Genomic DNA, 20,914 nt, shown 5'->3' with positions numbered 1-20,914 from the left:
ACAATACTTCCCATAAAGTTATAACATACTAAATAATTTTAATTTATGGATACTTCTCTTTACTCAGGAAGAGAGAAAAATTAATATGGGGTGTCTTAATATTTATTCTAAAAATATCCATATTTATTTTTGATGTTTAATTTCCATGAAGATTTATTATAGATATTTAAAGGTTTTAAATAATTTTAATTAAAAGTTGCCAGTTATTTATTTAACCAAATTGATAAAGATTTCAAAATAAATATAAAACTTCAATTGTATATAGAAATATTCTCTTTAACAAATCATGACAATATTTATTTAAATAATTAGCAACCTGATGATAAAACTGACATGAAGCATATGCAGTTATTTTGGTAATAAAATGTCACTGATTTCCAGGCAGACTACTTAAACATTTTTCAATCTTCTTGAAAAATGTGAGAATACTTAAGAATAGTTTTCTTTTTTCAGAAAAGGAAAGAAATTAAAGTCTGGTTTTACTAAAGTATTATTAAAGATTGAATTTTATTCAATACTAAAATCTTTATAGCAGGTAAGAGAGACAAAAGAGAGACCTGTACAGAAGCACTATCTCTGCATAGTCTCCCAAGCATTACCAGGTGAAGACATGTGTACCGAGTTCGGGCCACAACCACTGCTGACTCTGTCAGGCTGGCTGGACTACAACCACGAAGCCCAGAATTGCCCAGAGTGGTCTTGGGTTCCTTGAGAACCAATAAGCGTAGTATTTATATAAAAAGAGATAAAAGTCATAATAACAGTGTATTTGGTTATATTCAACTTGAGTGCATATAAATTTCTTTCCCAATCATTTTTTTCTCACAAACTACACATTTCTTTTACAGTCATATTCTTTCCTACAGTATTTTTTCATTCCAATTTCACAAATAATTTCACTTATTTTCCTTAGTATAGAATTTTCTTTCTCTTCCTACAATTATATTCATTGTTGATACCACTTTTATTTAAAGCATTTAGTTTCTTCCTTTATATTGATAACTGTTTTTGTATTTTCCATTAGCTATAATTTCAAAGAATTCTTAGGATGTATAATCTTTTGAACTTTAGTTTTAGAATTTCAGAATTTTATGAAATTATTAAACTTGTCATACAAGCTAATTTATTCACATGCTTCATTTAGTATAACTCCTAGAAAATGTATTTTATAGGTTTTAATCCCCAGTTTCAAAAGGAAAATCTATGAAGATTTCAGGATAATTATTAAGTAAGATAGATTCCCATTATTAACCTCAGTCAAGCTTTAGTATATTAAGCTTTAGTATAAATTTGAGAAAGCTATTGAAAAGATATATAAATATATGTATATATTGAGTAACCTTAGATAATTTCTTATTGAAATTAAATATTATAATGATAGTATTCTGCAAGAGTATAATTTTTTTCCTTTGTCTTGTTTCATTTTTTTTTTTTTTGGTGTCACACCTGAAGTACTCCTATCTCTATGCTCAGGGGTCAATGCTTAAAGGCTTGTGGATCATACATCATGCCAGATATTGAACTGAAGAAAGCTATTATGGCAAATGCCTTACTTGCTGTATTTTTTCTCCATACCCCAAAGGGTATAATCTTAAATCAGTCAAATTGGAATCATACTCAAAAAATTATCACTGCATCACTGTATCACTGTCATCCTGTTGTTCATCGATTTGATCAAGTGGGCACCACTAATGTCTCCATTCGTCCTAGCCCTGGAATTTTAGCAGCCTCTCGTTACTCGTCCTTCCCAAAGATACCTCATTGGAGGTTCTTTCAGGGTCAGGGGAATGAGACCAATCATTGCTACTGTTTTTGGCATATCAAATACGCCATGAGGAGTTTTCCAGGTCCTGCCATGTGGGCATGATACTCTTGGTAGCTTGCCAGTTTCTCCAAGAGGGAGAACTAGACAATAGCCAATGCGCACTTCCATGATATTTGTTTTTTAGTCTCTGGATCTTGGCCGTTGATGGGATTACACAGAGCCTGCGGCAGTTTGTTGGTGTGACTGCCTAGCTACTAGAAAATGGGGGGTCTGGGTGGAAGAGGCCCAGTCCTTATCCAAGCAGGCTTGAAGCTCTCAGCCCTGGGTCCTGCACACCTGGGCTCCTCTGCCATTTCCTTCATGCATGATGCTCATCTGAGCATGTGGAGAGTGGCCATGTGCATGGCTGTGGCTGGGTTTCAGAGATCTTCAGCTGCCAGGGCTCTGCTTGGGTGGGGATGGAAACTCAAACCGCCCTGCTCCAATGGGCCCCAGGGAAGACAGCCAGGCATGGGGGCAGGAGACTCTTTGTATTGCTCTCTCCGGGATCTTTGTTTTATAGTTGGAAAATTACAATTGAAAAATTATATTGTCTAAAATTAATCTCTTATTACTTAATTTAAGATAACTCACTCTAAGTACTAAAAATCTATGAGAAACTCAGTTGTTCCTATAATTCTGAAAAGAAGATTCTGTAATCTAGACTAAATAGCCCAGTAATAGTAAAGGCAACAAGATCACAAGAATTCTTTACTAATTCTCATTATTTTCTTTCTCATGAAGATTACTAAAGAAAGATTAAGAAATGAACAAAGTCTAAATTCATTAGAACATAGTCTAAGACATGTTTATTTCTTTTCATTGATTCAAACCAGTTTGATTTATTTTATGTTCCTTAATTTTACAGTTATGAGTTAGCAAGGCTTTGACAATTAAAATCCCCTAAAATCTTTAGAGGCATTGTCCTAAAAAGAAATTTGCTAAGACTAGCCGTCATACTTTTACATTATTTTATTTTCCACTTTCCTTTTGTTATTTTTCAATTTAATATCTTATCAATAAATTTAGTATGAGAACTTACTACCATTTTTATAACCAATGTAGAAGTGATCCAAGCTGATTAAACCAAATAAGCATAATTATTTGTTTGTTTATTTAACCAAATGATCTGAAGAATTTCACTCCAAGTGAAAAACAGGGTAAAGAAAAACTCAGTTTTAGTTAAGCCTTGGGTGGTTTCTATCGGAATTTTGTTTCTAAGCATATTTTTAACCAATGGTATATTTTCCAAATTTACCAGTGGCCACACATAGATGAAATATGAATCTGTTATTAGTCTCAAGATACAAACCTACAACTTTTACCATTCTAAGTATGTCCTAAACAGAACACTCTACATCTTACTGAACTATTTTCTAGATGAAGAAAAAGGGAGTTATTGGAAATGTAACCCAAAGTGAATTTTCCTAATTGCAATGACTATAATTAGAACTATGACATAATAATGACTATAACAGAATTCATTGTTAATAAGGAGCTTTCTTTGACCATGGGAATAAAAAAAAGAGGCCTAGGGACAGGAAATAAAGGGTACACAGTTGATAGAGAACAAAGGACCCTGATATACTTAGGGCACTTACATTTAAATAACTTGAATCAGAGTGCTGTAATACTTTTGCCTGATTTGTCAAATTGTAACTATGAAGGTACTAGTCCACTGTCAATCAAGAGAAACTATCAATTGAAAGAAATAGTGACTGGTCAAAGAAAAGCTTTATTAACAACCAGATGGTACTTGGAATGGTAGACTCAGGTCATAGGAAACATCTCATTTGCATATTATTTCAAAAGAAATAGTTGATATAGAAAATAACCAGAAAATGTTTCAGAAGAACATGTTACAGGATGGTAGATTCCAGAAAGGCCAATAAAATAATTTGAAATCAATTTTTTAAAAAATGGATTTTTTTGCTTGTCTTTTAAGAAACACACCTGGTGGTGTTCAGGGCTTACTCTTGATGTTGTGCTTAGGAATCACTCCTGGTGAGGTTCAGAGGAGTATATGGGGTGCTGGAGATAGAACTGAGTAGATCACCTGCAAAGCAAATTGCAAATTCCTTAACTATTTTACTATCCTTCCACAGGTTCCAGTAAGTAAAATTAAAAAAAAAATATTTTGGAGCTGGGGGTAGGATAGAATGTAGGAGAGACATTGCAGGAGGGTCACTGACACTGGTGGTGAATTTGGTGTGGGGATATTGTATGCCTAAAACTATTAAGAGTTTTGCAAATCATAATTCTTAAATAAATTTTAACAAAAATAAAAATAAAATAATCTCACTATATACTTAACTCATTATTGAAAGTTATTAAAATCAATTAGTTTGGTGTTTTATAACTGTCTACTTATACAGTGCATTAATCCTGATTGTAGATCCTACATATTTTTACTTAACTCAAAAGAATTTATAAAACAAACAGTCTTTGGTTTTAGTATATCAATTGAACAATGATGATAATAGAATCTTGTTGCTAATAGAGAGAACCAATTTTCACAAACACAGTGTCCATATTTCACAGAAGACTCTTCTGGTATGGGCTCAGAAGAGTTTTTGGACTGGCCACACAGTCCGAAATTTCCATCACATAAATTTCATATTAATTTAAAATAAGTCTTTTTCTCAATGGAACTTTGAATTAGAATGATTAAACAGAAATGAAATGTGCTCATATATTGAAAATAGCTGAAATTCAATAGTTTTTAATTGTGTTTTATAAAATATAAACTGTATGATGGCCCCTAGTTATTCAGGTTCACACAAAAGAGTGAGAAAAAGATCTTGTCTCCTGGGTGTTAGCCAATGACTGACAAATCTTTACATGGAAAGAAATTGTTTTACAGGAAAGCTATGAAATATTTCACACTTTATACCAGGTTGCCTTGGCTAGAATCCTAGAAAAAAATGCCTATAAGAGAGATAATTAAATGTTTATATTTTGCTAAGGATAAAGAGAAATTATTCCAAATAAAAATTTATTATTTAATTTTCAAACAAATCTTGAAACATATTTTTTTGAAATGTACTTTTAGGTACATATTTTCAGAAATTAAAGATTGATAACAACGTAATGTTAATATGATTCACTGTAGACTAACTACATACCCTTGCATTTGTGAAATCCTGAGTGTGATCTTCTGCACCACAAAAAAATTAATATATTTAATTACATAGCAGTACTTTAATAAAAATTTAACAGTAAAAGTATATGTGAGAATATGTTCTTTCCATTTTCCATTATCTAGTAATCTGTTTTATGTGTTGAAACTACTTTTTTTTTCCCCCAGGGAGCTAGACTGATACTACAGTGTGTGGTATAATTGCCTTGCTTGCTGCTGAGATTTGATACCTGGCATCTTATATGGTCCCCTGAATGATTCCTGAGTGTAGGCGGGAGTAAGAACTGAGCATTGAAACATTTTTCCAGGAATGTTTATTGAAACACTGTGATTTGCAGAGTTTTTTCAGGAATACAACATTCCAACACCAATCTCATCATGAGTGTCTGCAGTTTCCCTCCTATGCCACAGCCTACCCTTGGCAAAATTATTTCTCATTATTTAGTCCAATAAAACTTAAAGAAATTGCAGATAGAATTATGAGAAAATAAATCAATAAGGACCTACTTGTGATGAATTGCTATGTTTTTAACCTATAAGAGGAAAACCATATGCACCATTAGTGAGTGGCATACTCAATGCCACATAATGGGAAGTTTCTCCTGTCCCAGAAAGGAGGTATTTTAACACTTCTTGAAAAACTGCATCCAAGGCTGTGAACTCCTTAAGTCTGCTCATGAACCTCTGTGTAGTTTCTTCAAATGTGAATGACAATCTAGCTGGGTAGAGTATTCATGGTGAGGTGTTCATTTCATTGAGTTTTCGTGCTATAAAACTCATTTTTTTATTTCTCTATATTATTTTATTTCTCTATATTTTTTCTATATTTCTCTGCCTTGTAGAGTTTCACTTGGTAGGTCCACTGTGCAACTAATGGGCTTTCCTTTGTATATAAATTATTTTTTGATCTTGCTGAATTCAATATTCCATATCTATCTGTGTATTTTGATGTTTTGAGTGTAATGTGCCTTGGAGTTTTCCTAATTGGGTCTATTTTCACTGGAATCCTTTGGGGCTCTTGGATCTCAGTACCTGTAATCTCCAACCCTGGGAAGTTTTCATTGATAATTTCTTTAACTATTTCATCACCATATTTACCTTTCTGTTCTTCAGGGACTTTAGTGATTTTTACATCGTTACGCTTGGACTCATCCCACAATTCCCTGGTGTGATGTTCATTTATTTTCAGGCTATTTCCCACCTTCTGCTGTTTTCTTCTCATCTTTGAGCTCCTTGATCTTTTGCTCAGTTTTTGTTATTCTGCCGTCCAGTGCTTCTTTTGACTTTTTATATCACCTACTGTGTTTTTCATTTATCTCTCTTCTGATGGTAGTAGGTTTTTTTTTCTTTTTATATTTTAAATTATACTTTCCTGTGCTTTGCTGACTACCTATGCTATTATTTTTATGAACTCATTCTTAGTTTCATCCGCGCTTCACTAAAGACACTAATACTGATTTATTGATGTTGTTTATGTATTCAGTAATGCAATTTTCCCTCCTGTTGTTTATGTATTCAGTAATATCATTTTCCCTCATTGGTGAAATGAAGTTCACTGGGGAATTCTCTGTGTTTCTCCTGTTGGTTTTTTAGTGTTCTTGTGCTGTGAGATGAGTCTTTGTATTAACCCTGCCAAAGAAAATACCAAAGGATTAAGCCGGAGGTTGCTCTCTATCATCTCTGGCCATCTTCACAGAATGATAGGAAGAATAACTGAGAACAGCTTGTAATTTATTGAATAGATATGTCACACAACTGCTTTAGGAGCTGTGATGTGGCCCCTGAATATGGCACACACCAGGAGTGGAGGCTGCTGAGACCCACCCAGATGGAAGGGTTCTGTCTCCCTTCTCGAGTAGACCCAGTGATGTTAGCCAAAGGCAAGACTCAGCTGGGATGATGGAGAAGAAAGTAGAAGTTCTGTTAAAACTATTTTTTAATATTAAATACAACCTCACAATTGACATATTTGTTTTCATTGTAAAGCACACCATACGTGGAAAGATCAATTCAGTGTGCAACTTATCTCTCCTTTCTAAGTTTTAGAGACTACAATATATATCAGTATAATCATCACACAATGGCTTTGCATTTTATTAAGTCAGGTAACTGACAGGTTTTCTTATACTTTAGAAAAATTATTTTGCATAAATTTTAATTATACATTTTGAGGATTACCAATTAATTATAATATGTTTTAAAAGTCTTTCTTAGATCACTCCACTCACATCACTTTTTCTTTATTTAGATTATTCCTTCTAAATTGAGAATAACAGCTACATCTTTAATTCTGCCAAGGAACATAAAAATCTCAGACTCTACAAAATTCTAGGGCTGAACCATCTGCTGAAAGTTTAGTTCTGTTAGTTCTTTAAATTGATAATTTAAGAAGCATACGTCGCAGTAAAGTGTTTGATTATATATGCCAAATTAACATTAAATAAGATGAGCATCTTTTAGATGCAGAAAATTAAACTATTACTATCAGTTATAGATTTTACTAAGAGTGTAACATACACTTTTATGGAGTAAGCTGTCACAATTTTGGAGTCTATTAGAACCTATAAGGGCACTGAATAGCAGAGAGAATGATTTGTCATATTAAAAGAAGTCAACATTCACTGAGTACTCAAATAGTATATTGTGCTCAATTGTGCTCATAAAATGATGAGTTATTTTCCAGATGGAAAATACTTGTTCAAGAAATCAAAAGACACAATAACTAGAACTATAAGTTGATTCTAAGAAGCAAATCAAAATCTTTGTGTTTGTTTAGATTTTCTTTTGCACTATAAAAAAATTTAACAGTTATTATAAGAGCTTTGAAACTCTCATATAAATGAGCTAGCTTATTATAATACCATCTCCGCTAGCGTTTGGATTGTGCTACAAAGTTGTCTGTGCAGTATATGTCATTTTAAAAATAGTATAAATTATCTTGAGTTAAAAGAGAACATAATCTAAAAACGGAATTTCTATGAATTTGTGTTATATGTGTAACAAACTTCACCTGGTGGCGTGTATATCCTAAATTACTATGGTTATAAAGCATACTCCTTTATTAAAAAATCTATTTTAGTCCCTGAAATTTACAATACTGTCAATGGTAGGGTTTCATACGTACAACATCCTCACACCACACCCTCTCCACTAAAGTGTTCAATTCCCTCTATTTTTTCAGGGTCTCTCACCCCCCCCCCCACACACATAACTATTCCCCTGTCTCCAATTTCACCTCCATGGTAAGTAAACTTATTTCAATACAGCATATTGTTTGTGTGTGTCTGTGTGTCTGTGTGTGATGGGGTGGGACAGAATGGGGAGCAGCAAAATGGACATCCCTCAGAGTTTACTCCTGGCTCTGCATTCAGGTATCACTCCTCTGGGGAATTTATTATTGGGTGATTTTAATATGTGGTGCTGGAGTTTGAACCCTGGCCAAACATGTGTAATGCATACTTCCTACCTGCTGTATTATCACTACTCATATAAAGCATGCCTTTGAAACCCATCCTGTCTCTCACTATATGTTTATGTAGGTGTGTATATAATTGTATATCTGTATTTCATCTGTGAGTTTTACCATTTTTGCTCCCGCTATGTGTAACTGTTGGCAGATCAAAGTCTTGGAAGTTACTGCTTTCTTTTGATACTATTTAAATTTCAGTTTTCGAGTTTTCATGTTGATAACCCTGTCAAAAGAAATTATCTTTTATATAAATTCACAAAATCAAATGAAAAACAGCTAATTTAAACTTGACATTTTATTTTCTATTAGAATACAGCTACACGTAGTTTTCTCAAGGTTCCAAATAATAAATTATTTTAAAGTTCAGTGTTACAAACATATATAATAAAGGGAACATTCATATTCAAATTAATATGCCAAACATATGTCTTTATACAAAATAATAAAATTGCAAATTATAATAATGTTTAAAAAGCAGAGAGTATAATTTTCAAGTATACATGTTTTAATAGAAATTCTTCCGAATGCTTCTTAATTACAAAGTTAACTAACTTCTGGTAAAAATTCAAATGTTATAGATGACATTCAAATATCACTTGCTATTCAGTCATTATGTTTAAAAAAATGAATTCTATTTTATTACATTTTAAAAATAATTTTGATGATTTACATTGGTTTACAATTCTATATGATCTTAGGAGTAAAGTATTTCATCTCTTTTAAGTGTTCAAGACTCACTGCATGTATCTCCAAACTTCTATTGACATAAAATTATCAAAATAAGCTCAATTTTTCTCCCAGTGTCTCCTTCTTTCTTTATGTGACTTTCACATTTTTCACAGACTCTAAGGATTATTTTTGTTATGTTTTGCCAATTCATTTTCTATATTCCTCATATGAATCTAACCATTCTGTAACTGCCTTTCACTTCTATCCTGTTTCATTTGAACAGAAGTAATGCAATAAGAACTATAAAGAATTGGTTCCCAGATAGGATTTTTGTTCCTTGAAATGCCATCTACTTTTAGATTCATTGCTCTTATGGTTCTCCTTTGTTCTCATATTTGTGCCTAGCTATATCATCTCCAAAATGAATTATTGTCCAGTGACAATTTGCAAAATAATTTTCTTAAAATTATTATATTTTTATTGCAAAACTGAAACCACCAGTATATTACATTCTGACCTTTAAAAACAACAAAGACAAATGGAAAACACAGAAAAAAATTTGGTAAGAATATAGTCAATTTTCACTAAAAATCATTAAGGAAAAACTTATTCCTTAAATTATAAGGAATTCCTTATTTAAGTAATAAGGTATTCCTTAAATAATAAGTGTTAAAAATAGCAAGTTTTTGAAAATTATTTTATGTTGCCATAGTGTCCTATTTTGGGATGTTATTATGTGCTTTTAATGAGACCATAGATATTTTTCACTTTTATTTTTTGATTAAAGTCTACAACATTATTTTATACCAAAAGTTCATCTTAAAGGTTAAACAACTTTTTCTTTTGCATTATTTTGAACAATTGTTTTTAATTGAATAGAACAATCATTAGAACAATATTGAATATCTTCCTGAGTAGAAATAAAGTAGCAGATATTTTATAAGAAAGCAAAATAATGCAAACCAACCCAATATTAACACATTTAATAATCAGTTTTATGGTAATTTATTTTATTATGTTTAATGTGTATTTAAGTTACCATAAGGGTATTTAAGAATCAGTGTCTCCCAAACTTTGCTCGATCTATAAGAGATCTGGAACTTTTCAATTATCCAATATACATCAAGAGTGGAGGGACATTTCTAATGGTGAAGAAAGACTATCAAGATCAAGTAATTTGAAAATATTTCAAGAAAGTAGCTGGGGTCACAGGACTGGCAGGAGTCCAGCCATGGAAGCCCGTCTCACTCCACCCGTTTTGCACCGTAGAAAGGGATGGGGGTGGCCCTTTGAGGGATAGCGAGCATTTGGAGCTGCAAGAAAAGACACGCACTCCAGGAGTCTCTGCAGGATGAAGATTCATTTTATTGCAAGCATGGCCAGGTGGTTTATGTACCTCAAGAAGCAGGGAAGACATTTTTCATGGGAGTTTGCAGCACATAGTTGCGCACGAAGGCTTCATAGGATGTAATAGTCTGTCATTCCTTCTTGGTTGGGACGCCGTTTGCTCAGTTGTCCTCTGGTATCACCCAGATGACTGGCTGCGGGAGGGAAAGGGGAGAGGAGAAGGGCTGCTGCTGGGAAATCAGAAGGGGAAACTATGGGGGAGGACCGCCTACCACTCATGACGTTCTGGGTCTCAGGGCTTCATCTTTATCCCTAGTTGGGTAACTGTGCCCCCCAACTGTGCCTCACAACATCCCACAATAGTACGGTTTGAAAGTAAAATAAGGGAGTAGCAAAATCAAACCATTGCTCAGAAAATAATTTTCCTTGAATTCAGCAGATTCTGTCTCATCAAGTATTCTTAGAGAAGGGCTGTGTGCTGATTCAGCTGAGAAAGGGTTCAAGTTCAAGAGTGAAAATTTGAGAGATTTCTTAATATTACTGCTTTTCAGTGTTCAGGTACCATTCAACTTTGTCAAAACAGAGAAATGTTTTTCTAAATTAGGTTGAATAATAAAGTCCCAGTGACAAATAGGAAATTAGACATTAAGTTACAGAACTCTGCAGAAGGTATTGTTACCTTAAAGTTTCACTCCTCCAGCTAAAAATACTAAGTTGTCATAGTAAGCAGTATCAGACCTCAGTTAGTCTGCAATTTGTATTCTCTCAGGGTATTTTATGAAAGTGTTTTGTTGTATCTTTGTCTAAAAAGTAAACTGCTCCTCATAAGCATGGATAATGTTCTCAGATAATATTATGCCTAAAAATGTACCTATACATATGTCTGTTTGTCTAACTATCAGGGTATTTAAGTCTCCTTGTCAGTTTAGTATCACAGTAGAGAAAAGTTCCTCATGCTACAAGTTTAGAACAAAGACAGCGAATCTGGGTCATTCTGTTCCTAGAGTGCTCCATCTAGAGTCTAACACATATTACAAAGTAATAGAAAACATTAAACATTTACACAGCTTCTTGTTATCAGAATCGCTTATCTCTGATTTTCTGGATAGAAATTATTAGTAAAAATAGAAATTATATTAGTAAGATAGAAATATCTCTCTCCTCAGCTCATCCTTCCCTTGGTTTCAGTTTCCTACACCCTTCCCTTCCCCACAAACACCACACTTTGAGTTTTTTGATTTTAGGGTTGTTTGGGGGGTTTTTTGGAGTCACATATGGTAATGCCCAGGGATTACTCCTCATCCGTACTCAGGAATTACTACTGGGGATGCTCAGGTGATCAAAAATGACCAGTTGCGTGCAAGGCAAACACCCTACCTCTATTTGCCCCGCCTCCCTGCCCCTCCCCCTACTTTGATAATTTTTTTAAGACCAGTTTGTGGAGCAGTCTGAAGAAATTCTATATGACGTAATCTCATAGAACTGAGTATTATTTATGATCATGATTACAATTTGTACCATATTTTGTTTTGAAGAAGGGCCTGGTGAGTGTGGGACATAAATACCAAAAAAAGAAAATGAAAACCAATCAAACTATATTCAAACTCTATAAAACAATTTTATTTCTCTAGGAGTACATTTATCAATAGAAAATCATTTTCTGCACAAAGTCCACTAATTTCTGATAAGGTACTGCTTTCTTTGGAATAGAAAGTAAGTAGAAACTATCCATGCTAAAGATGAAGTTTAATTACATAGGATATTTAAATATACTTTTAAAGTACATTAGCACCAAATAAGTTTAATATTTGACCTATCCTTAATTTACATTAATATCCTTCATGCGCTTAATTTAATAATTAAATATCCTTCACTGTCACTGTCATCTCGTGGCTCATCGATTTGTTCAAGTGGGCACCAGTAACGTGTCTCATTGAGAGACTTATTGTTACTGTTTTTGGCATATCCAATACACACGGGTAGCTTGCCAGGCTCTGCCGTGGGCTTGATACTCTCAGTAGCTTGCCGGGCTCTCCGAGAGGGGCGGAGGAATTAAACTCGTGTCGGCCGTGTGAAAGGCAAACACCCAATGGCTGTGCTATCGCTCCAGCCCTAATATCCTTAATTGAATAATATTACATTGTAATATTTTAACTGTTCAGGAGGAAAAGCTTGGAAACATTGTGTCTATATTAATTATTAACAACTATTATGGAATAAAGGTTTATTCATTGTTAATAGTAATTAATACTATTGATATGTCAGTACATAATTCATATTAATTATATAAAAATAACAGTACATAATTTCAATGGAGTTAACACTTTACAGTATTTCTTTTCGATGGTTTTCATCACACATGGTGGTTCTCAGGCTTCATTCTTGCTTGCTTTGTGATCAAGTTTCACTCCTGGCAATGTTGGGACTAATACTCCACTGCTATCTCTCTAACATTCACTAGTATTCTAGCGCATTCTGGAAAGTATAGTGGTGGATAATTTTTTTAGTTTAAATACCATTTTTTTAGTTTAAAAGATAAACATTAAAAACATAGTATAATTGTAGTCATCAAAAGAATAGACTCTTGTATTTTATTACCTGTATTAGAATTTTAGTTCTTCTAATAAAGTATGTATAGTAATTATTTAAGCTAAATAATTGTAAAAATTGTAATCATATATACTGTGTTAGGGTTGCTGTGAGTGTTAAATGTGTTCAAACAACAGAAACATTCTAAAATAAAACACACTCAAAAAAGTCAAACAATGAAGGGGAAAAAAACTCTGTTGCTATTTCAGTGGAAGAAAAAAACGTGAATAATATCTAACTCACCTATATTAAAACAAATGCTAAAACTTTTTTTTTAAGAATTTGGGATATGTGAGATTTTTAGACTATTTGTGCTTTTTAATTTATAGTACTCAAAAGAAAAGTAAACTTACTTGTATCCTTGTATCTTCATGACAGGCATTATTTTTACAAACTGGAGTGCCTACACAAATTAGGCTCCTATTTCCTAGTTTTAGTGAAACTTATTTAGAATGATGTGAAGAGGGGTGTGGGATGCGGGGATAAATGTGCATTCAAGAGAGAACATGGGCTTTTCCAGCATGAAAATAAACAAGTACAGAAACACAAAGACAAAGAAGTGAGATACATGTTCAAGGTAGAACACAGGCTTGAAGAGCAAGCCATCTCTCAGTGCATTTTATAGGATGACTACTAGCTCCTTCAGAAAGCCATTGTGTGATTATAACCCAAACATGAAAGCTTGTAACTGTCTCACAGTAATTCAATAAAATTAAAAAAAAAAAAAGAAAACCAATTCTGGAATCAGAGAGAGAGAACACGGAGTAAGGATCTTTCTTTGCTCCTGGCCAATCCTGATTAGATTCTCAACATCACATATGGTCCCCAGAGCATCACCAAGAGTGATCCCTGAGCACAGAGACAGGAGGAAACCTTGATGACAGCTGAGATTGTATCAACATGAAAATAAAGAGAAAATTAGTTCTGAGTCATAAACTAGTAAGAGAACTTATCGACCAAAAAACTCAACTGTGGATTGTACTGATCAACAAATTTGGTGATGTGTGTCAATACATAAGTTCAACACAAACAAATAACTTTCATTCCTATACATCAGCTTCCCAAACTTATCTGGCCTGCTGTCTCCTCCATTTCAGGGAAAAATATATCCAGTACTCTCTGGAATCATCCTAAATTTAATGAATAAATAGAACTTCCTCAAACTGCTCCTGAAGGTACCACTATGCCCCAATTCTCAGTGTCCCCATGAGATGGCATCACCCACTTTTTTCCCTATAGACTGATAAACAGAACCAGTACTGATATCTGAAATCATTTAATTTTTTAAGTTTTATAAAACCCAGGTTTAGAAAAGTAGAATTAGAAGTACCCCCTTCCCTCCAACCCCTGATAAAGAAAATTGGTCAGACACCAAGGGTATCTGGAAATAAATTAATTTTTAAATGTTAAATATAGGGGCTGTGGAGATAGCTCGAAAAACTCATATGCACGTTTTGCAAGTAAGACGCCCAGATTCAATCTTTCTTACTACATGGTCTTTCACACCTCCCCAACACCATGCCTGTAAAACAAAACTTGAAATGTACAAATCATAAAAACTTCACACCTAAGTTCATAAGAGTTAAAATTTGAATGTTCCTATATGCAATTTGAAGAAAGCTATTCCAAAGAACGTAGGAAATTCCAAAATAGTTTTATTTGAGGTAGACCTGGCAGTGCCCGGAAGGCCTGGGCTCCTCTCCCTGTGATTCTCAGACAAACGTGCTAGGAGTTCGTGTGAAGAATTTCCTTGGGTGGCATCTGGTCCTGGGAATTGAACAAGAGGAACTCCATTCAGAGTATGCACTTCAGCTGCTGTACCATCAAGTGCCTCCGTCTTAACTTTTTACATCTCTGAAGATCGAAAGATTCAAAGAGAATTCAAATATTCTGGTCTTAATCTGAAATAAAACTTCTACCTATGTTTTTCTGAAACTTTTCTCCTCGTTTCATCAATTTTTGTGTCCACAAAAACTGAAATACAAAATTTCTCCACGGGTTATTTCTGTATTCATAAAGCCTCAGTATTATCCTCGGTGGTCCTGTTAGAATCAATGTTCTTTTCCCTCTATCAGCAGAATCAAGTTATTATATTGAAATTAATTTACGTCATCTTTCTTTTTGCTATTCACTGAGATACATCTTGTCACCCATATTTCACAGTCTGACATCTTGTCAAAGCCATTTTCCTGCAAATCTTTTGAAACCAATTTCACAAGTCAAATGACTGGTCTATATACTAAGAATAAAAATCTCACCAGTCAGCTAAAATGTTGCTGTTGTCATTTTAAATGAAGTTGTTGTATAAAAGCAAAACACCCAACTGACAGAGTCACATATACAGGTACGAGACAGGCTTAAATGAATGCAGCTTTAGATAAAAAATGGGACTGATTGCACATTTAGATGAAGCTAATTTTATAAACGATTAAAATAATTCCATATGATAGAAATTATATCTTTGCAATAATTTGTTGTCACATCTGTCACTTCATAGAATTAGGAGGAGAACTGTGAGTGGAATGTTACAGAAAGATCAGTGGGCTGTCATTATAGACAAAAAATGCCGAGGCAGCACTCTGTAGTCCCATCAGTTGGAAGGAAAACTTGATTCACCAGCATCAGAGTCTTTCCTCTAGTGGACTATTTGCATATGTGCGTGTGTATGTGTGTGTATACACACATATTATATATATATGGTGTGCATGCATATATATATATGGTGTGCATGCATACATATTGTGTATATGTGTATATATACACATGTGTACATGTTTCTGTATATGTGTGCATACTTTTTCATATTAAAGAACAGTGACCTACTTTCAAAAGGATATTTAAGTAATTGTTCTAATATTTTATTGCACCTTTTTCTTAGGCAGGGACATATAACGAGCTGCATTAAGGAGGTCCTGGTGATGATGCGTGACACCATCATAGACTTGAACCCAGGTCAACCACACACCAGGTATATACTTTTATTCCTGTACTAGCACTTCTATTATCTCTATTGTATTCTTAAAGCTGTAATTAATACACAAATGAGGGAAATAACTTTGAATATAATTTTTAATTAATTAATTGTCTTAAGGACTCATCACTGAATTCAGTGGTAACTATTTGCTTCATTTAGTACAAATGAAAATAGCACATGCTATATTGAATGGTTTATTTAAAAAGCAAGAAAAATAAAAAATCAGATCACTTGAGGCTATATCCTTTAATTAAATAAGCCAATGGAAAGACAACTGTATTATATATTTGAGAAGTATTTAATTGCTTCTCTTATTTGTTAAATTGTCTTATTATATTCGCAAGAATTTTCATTAAGTTGAGTACAAGAAAGAAGTATAGAGAGAAAGAAAGAAGGGATGGAAGGAGTGGAGGAATGTAAAGAAGGAAGGAAAGAAGGAAGGGAGTAAGAAAGGAAGAAAAGAGAGCAAGAAAGGAAGGAAAGAGGACAGAAAGAAAGAAAGAAAGAAAGAAAGAAAGAAAGAAAGAAAGAAAGAAAGAAAGAAAGAAAGAAAGAAAGAAAGAAAGAAGGAAGAGAGAGAAAGAAGGAAAGAAAGAAAGAAGAAAGAAAGAAAGAAAGAGAGAAAGAAGGAAGAGAGAGAAAGAAAGAAAGAAAGAGAAAGGAATGAGAGAAAGGAAGACAGAGGGAGGGAGAGAAGGAGAGAAGAAGGAAGGTAGGCAGACAACTTTCATTTTAGAACAATTCAATTACTCTATACTATGAGTCATTTGATAAGCATCATTCTAGTTATTTTGCTCATAGGAAATTATATCCAGTATTTATATATATATTTTAACAATAATATTTTCATTCCATATTTTGTTTCTTAAATAATAAACTATGAAATATTTTGTAGTAATTTATATGAACATATGATGCTTATTTTGTTAATGTGGCTAATAACATCAATTTATATAAAATTTGCACAATATATTCTACTTTACTATTATAGATTATTTTTAAGTAACAGATAGCCATGCTACCTAATATTTTACTTACTTTTTAAAAAGTTTATCATAAGAATGAACCTCAAATTCTTTCCATCTATCTACTAATATCATTCTAATCCTTCGCTTTAAGCTTTAAAAAAAAATAGTTACATATCACATATAAGGCATGGTGGGTTCCTTATTATTTCATCTTAAACTTTCATATAATATGAAGGATCACTTTTTACATACATATTAGAAGTCAACTATAAAACTAGATGGATCTGGGTTTTTATTCCAATGCATTTTAGTAATCTATAGCTGTGAACCAATGTGAATACTTAGAGAATGTATTTGTAATTGAGAAGAAAATACGTTCTTTTAAAAGTGTACAGCTTGAAGCAACAACTCGTCTTTCATTTTGCCCTAGAGAGGATTATTTGAATTTCAAAGTAATATAGAGGAAATTTCCAATAAGATCAGCTCTTAAGATAAAAAGAGGAGTCAGCATCCATTTTTTATATAAGTACAGAAAATTCACTTTTTTATTCTTTGCCTAAAAGATATACTTTGTACATGTAGAATATATGACCTGACTCTCAACATAGTATAAGTTGTTAAGAGCAGACATAGGGCATAACACACTTGTAGTTGACTGCAAAGTAACATATCCCATTCGGAAACTTTGTGTGTATATTCAGACTGAAACAATAATCATAAAAAATAATAGTTTCTGCATAAGGTTTTTATGGTGATATTCACTAAACTTTTATCAAACTGCAAAATTTTATTTTACAATTTGTTAAAGTTTTATCAAATAGCCAACAATTTTCATTATTTTCAAGAAATTTTTCTCCCTGGGAATCACATAGCAATTTGTAGGGAATAATTGGAAATTGATTTTTCTTTGATGCCCAACAGGCAATTCCACATGCTAAATTTTATAAATATTTAATACTAGAGGAAAATTTACCATAAAAACAAAAAAATAATCAAAGAATTAGGAGATTGTTGTGAATTACTAGTCAGTATTTCCCCCTCCTTATTGCCATAAGCTAATATATAATCATTTTGTACTACAGAATACATACTCATTTCAAAGCTCTTATTTCACACTTTCAGTAAGTTTTATAGCTGTACTTTTTAAATATAAAAATAGAAACATTATGTCAGTTGAAACCAAACTGTCAACCAGTGATTTTATCTTTTCTGTCAAAATGCCTTATGGCCAATTAATTACATTGTGAAAATGCTTGCTACAAAGAATTCACATTGAATCTACTAGAAACAAAAGTTCAATGTTTGATTAAAGGTGTTTTTTTTCAATATCACAATTGTAAGTTGAAAAAAATTTATTTTTGTGTCTAAGCTTTATAGATTCAGAACTCTAGAACTATTTATAACTCAGAGAATCTTTATGTTTAGAATATAATTTTCTTAACAAACCAGACTTTTTGTCTGTGGAAACATCTCTTTATTTATTGCATGTACTACCTAAATGAAAATGTATGATCAATATGTCATTTTGTCGTTGCCTGTATATGTACTTACTACATCATATACATGTATCTATTACATTTTGGATACCAGGGATCACACCTAGGACTCACACATGCAAGACACATGCTTTAATTCAGAGAGCCCCCTCCCTGGGCCTTCAACTTGAGTACTTTAACCTACCTATTTACTGTATTATTACTATTATTATTATTATTATTATTATTGCTTTTTTGGGGTCAAACCTGGAGATGCAGAGGGGTGCTCCTGGATTTGCACTCAGGAATTACTCCTGGCAAAGCTCAGGGAACCATATGGGATGCTGGGAATCGAACCCCGGTCGGCCACATGCAAGGCAAATGCCCTACCCACTGTGATATCACTCCAGTCCCCGACTGTATTATTTTTAGACATATTTACAGTTAATTATTTAAATGAAATAAAGAGCTTCCAGATGATTCAAATTATAACCAAGATCTTAATTTTCTTTTTTTTAAATTTTTTTTATTAGTTTATTTTTAATTAGAAAGTCATCGTGAGGGTACAGTTACAGATCCATACATCTTTGTGCTCATGTTTCCCCCATACAAAGTTCGATAAACCATCCCTTCACCAGTGCCCATTCTCCACCACCAGTAAACCCAACATCCCCCCCCCAGTCCCGTCTCCCCCCACCCCACCCTGCCACTATGGCAGGGAATTCCCTTTTGTTCTCTCTCTCTGATTAGGTGTTGTGGTTTGCAATAAATGTGTTGAGTGGACATTGTGTTCAGTCTCTAGTCTGTATTCGGCCCGCATCACCCTTCCCCCACATGACCTCCGACCACATTTTACTTGGTGGTCCCTTCCCTGAGTTACCCAGAATGAGAGCCCAGCCTCCAAGCCATGGAGACAACCTCCTGGTACTTATTTCTACTATTCTTGGGCGTTAGTCTTATATTCTATTATTCTATATTCCACAGATGAGTGCAATCTTTCTATGTCTGTCTCTCTCTTTCTGACTCATTTCACTTAGCATGATACTTTCCATGTTGATCCACTTATATGCAAACGTCATGACCTCATTTTTTCTAACAGCTGCATAGTATTCCATTGTATAGATGTACCAGAGTTTCTTGAACCAGTCATCTGTTCTAGGGCACTCGGGATTTTTCCAGATTCTGGCCATTGTAAACAGTGCTGCGGTGAACATATAAGTGCATATGTCACTTCGACTATACTTTTTGGCTTTTCTGGGATATATTCCCAGCAGTGGTATTGCTGGGTCAAATGGGAGCTCAACCTCTAGTTTTTCTTTTTTTTTAATGTATTTATTTATTTTTTATTTATTTTTATTTTTTTTATTTTTAAATTTATTTATTTTTAATTAGAGAATCACTGTGAGGGTACAGTTACAGATTTATACACTTTTGTGCTTATACTTCCCTCATACAAAGTTCGGGAACCCATCCCTTCACCAGTGCCCATTCTCCACCACCCGTAAACCCAGCGTCCCTCCCACCCTCCTCAATCCCATCTCCCCCCCACCCCACCCTGCCACTGTGGCAAGGCATTCCCTTCTGTTCTCTCTCTCTAATTAGCTGTTGTGGTTTGCAATAAAGGTGTTGAGTGGCCGCTGTGCTCAGTCTCTAGCCCTCATTCAGCCCGCAACTCCCTTCCCCCACATGGCCTTCGACTACAATGTAGTTGGTGATTGCTTCTCTGAGTTCACCTTTCCCCGGAACGTGAGGCCAGCCTCGAAGCCATGGAGTCAACCTCCTGGTACTTATTTCTACAGTTCTTGGGTGTTAGTCTCCCACTCTGTTATTCTATATACCATAGATGAGTGCAATCTTTCTATGTCTGTCTCTCTCTTTCTGACTCATTTCACTCAGCATGAAACTTTTCATGCCCATCCACTAAACTACAAAATTCTTGACCTCCTTTTTTCTAACAGCTGCATAGTATTCCATTGTATAGATGTACCAAAGTTTCCTCAACCAGTCATCCGTTCTGGGGCATTCAGGTTTTTTCCAGATTCTGGCTATTGTAAACAGTGCTGCGATGAACATACATGTGCAGATGTTGTTTCGATTGTACTTTTTTGCCTCTCTGGGATATATTCCCAGCAGTGGTATTGCTGGGTCAAATGGGAATACAATATCTAATTTTTTGAGAGTCGTCCAAATTGTTTTCCAGAAGGGCTGAACCAGTCGGCATTCCCACCAGCAGTGAAGAAGGGTCCCTTTCTCCCCACATCCTCTCCAACAGCGGTTGCTTTTGTTCTTTTGGATGTGTGCTAGTCTCTGTGGTGTGAGGTGGTATCTCATGGTTGTTTTGATCTGCATCTCTCTGATGATTAGTGATGCAGAGCACTTTTTCATGTGCCTTTTGGCCATTCATATTTCTTCCTTGGTAAAGTTTCTGTTCATTTCTTCGCCCCATTTTTTGATGGGGTTGGATGTTTTCTTCTTGTAGA

This window comes from Sorex araneus, chromosome 1 (genome assembly GCF_027595985.1).
Source record: "Sorex araneus isolate mSorAra2 chromosome 1, mSorAra2.pri, whole genome shotgun sequence".
NCBI lineage: Eukaryota > Metazoa > Chordata > Mammalia > Eulipotyphla > Soricidae > Sorex > Sorex araneus.
The sequence above is the reverse complement of the archived record's forward strand: the minus strand, read 5'-3'. Positions refer to the sequence as shown.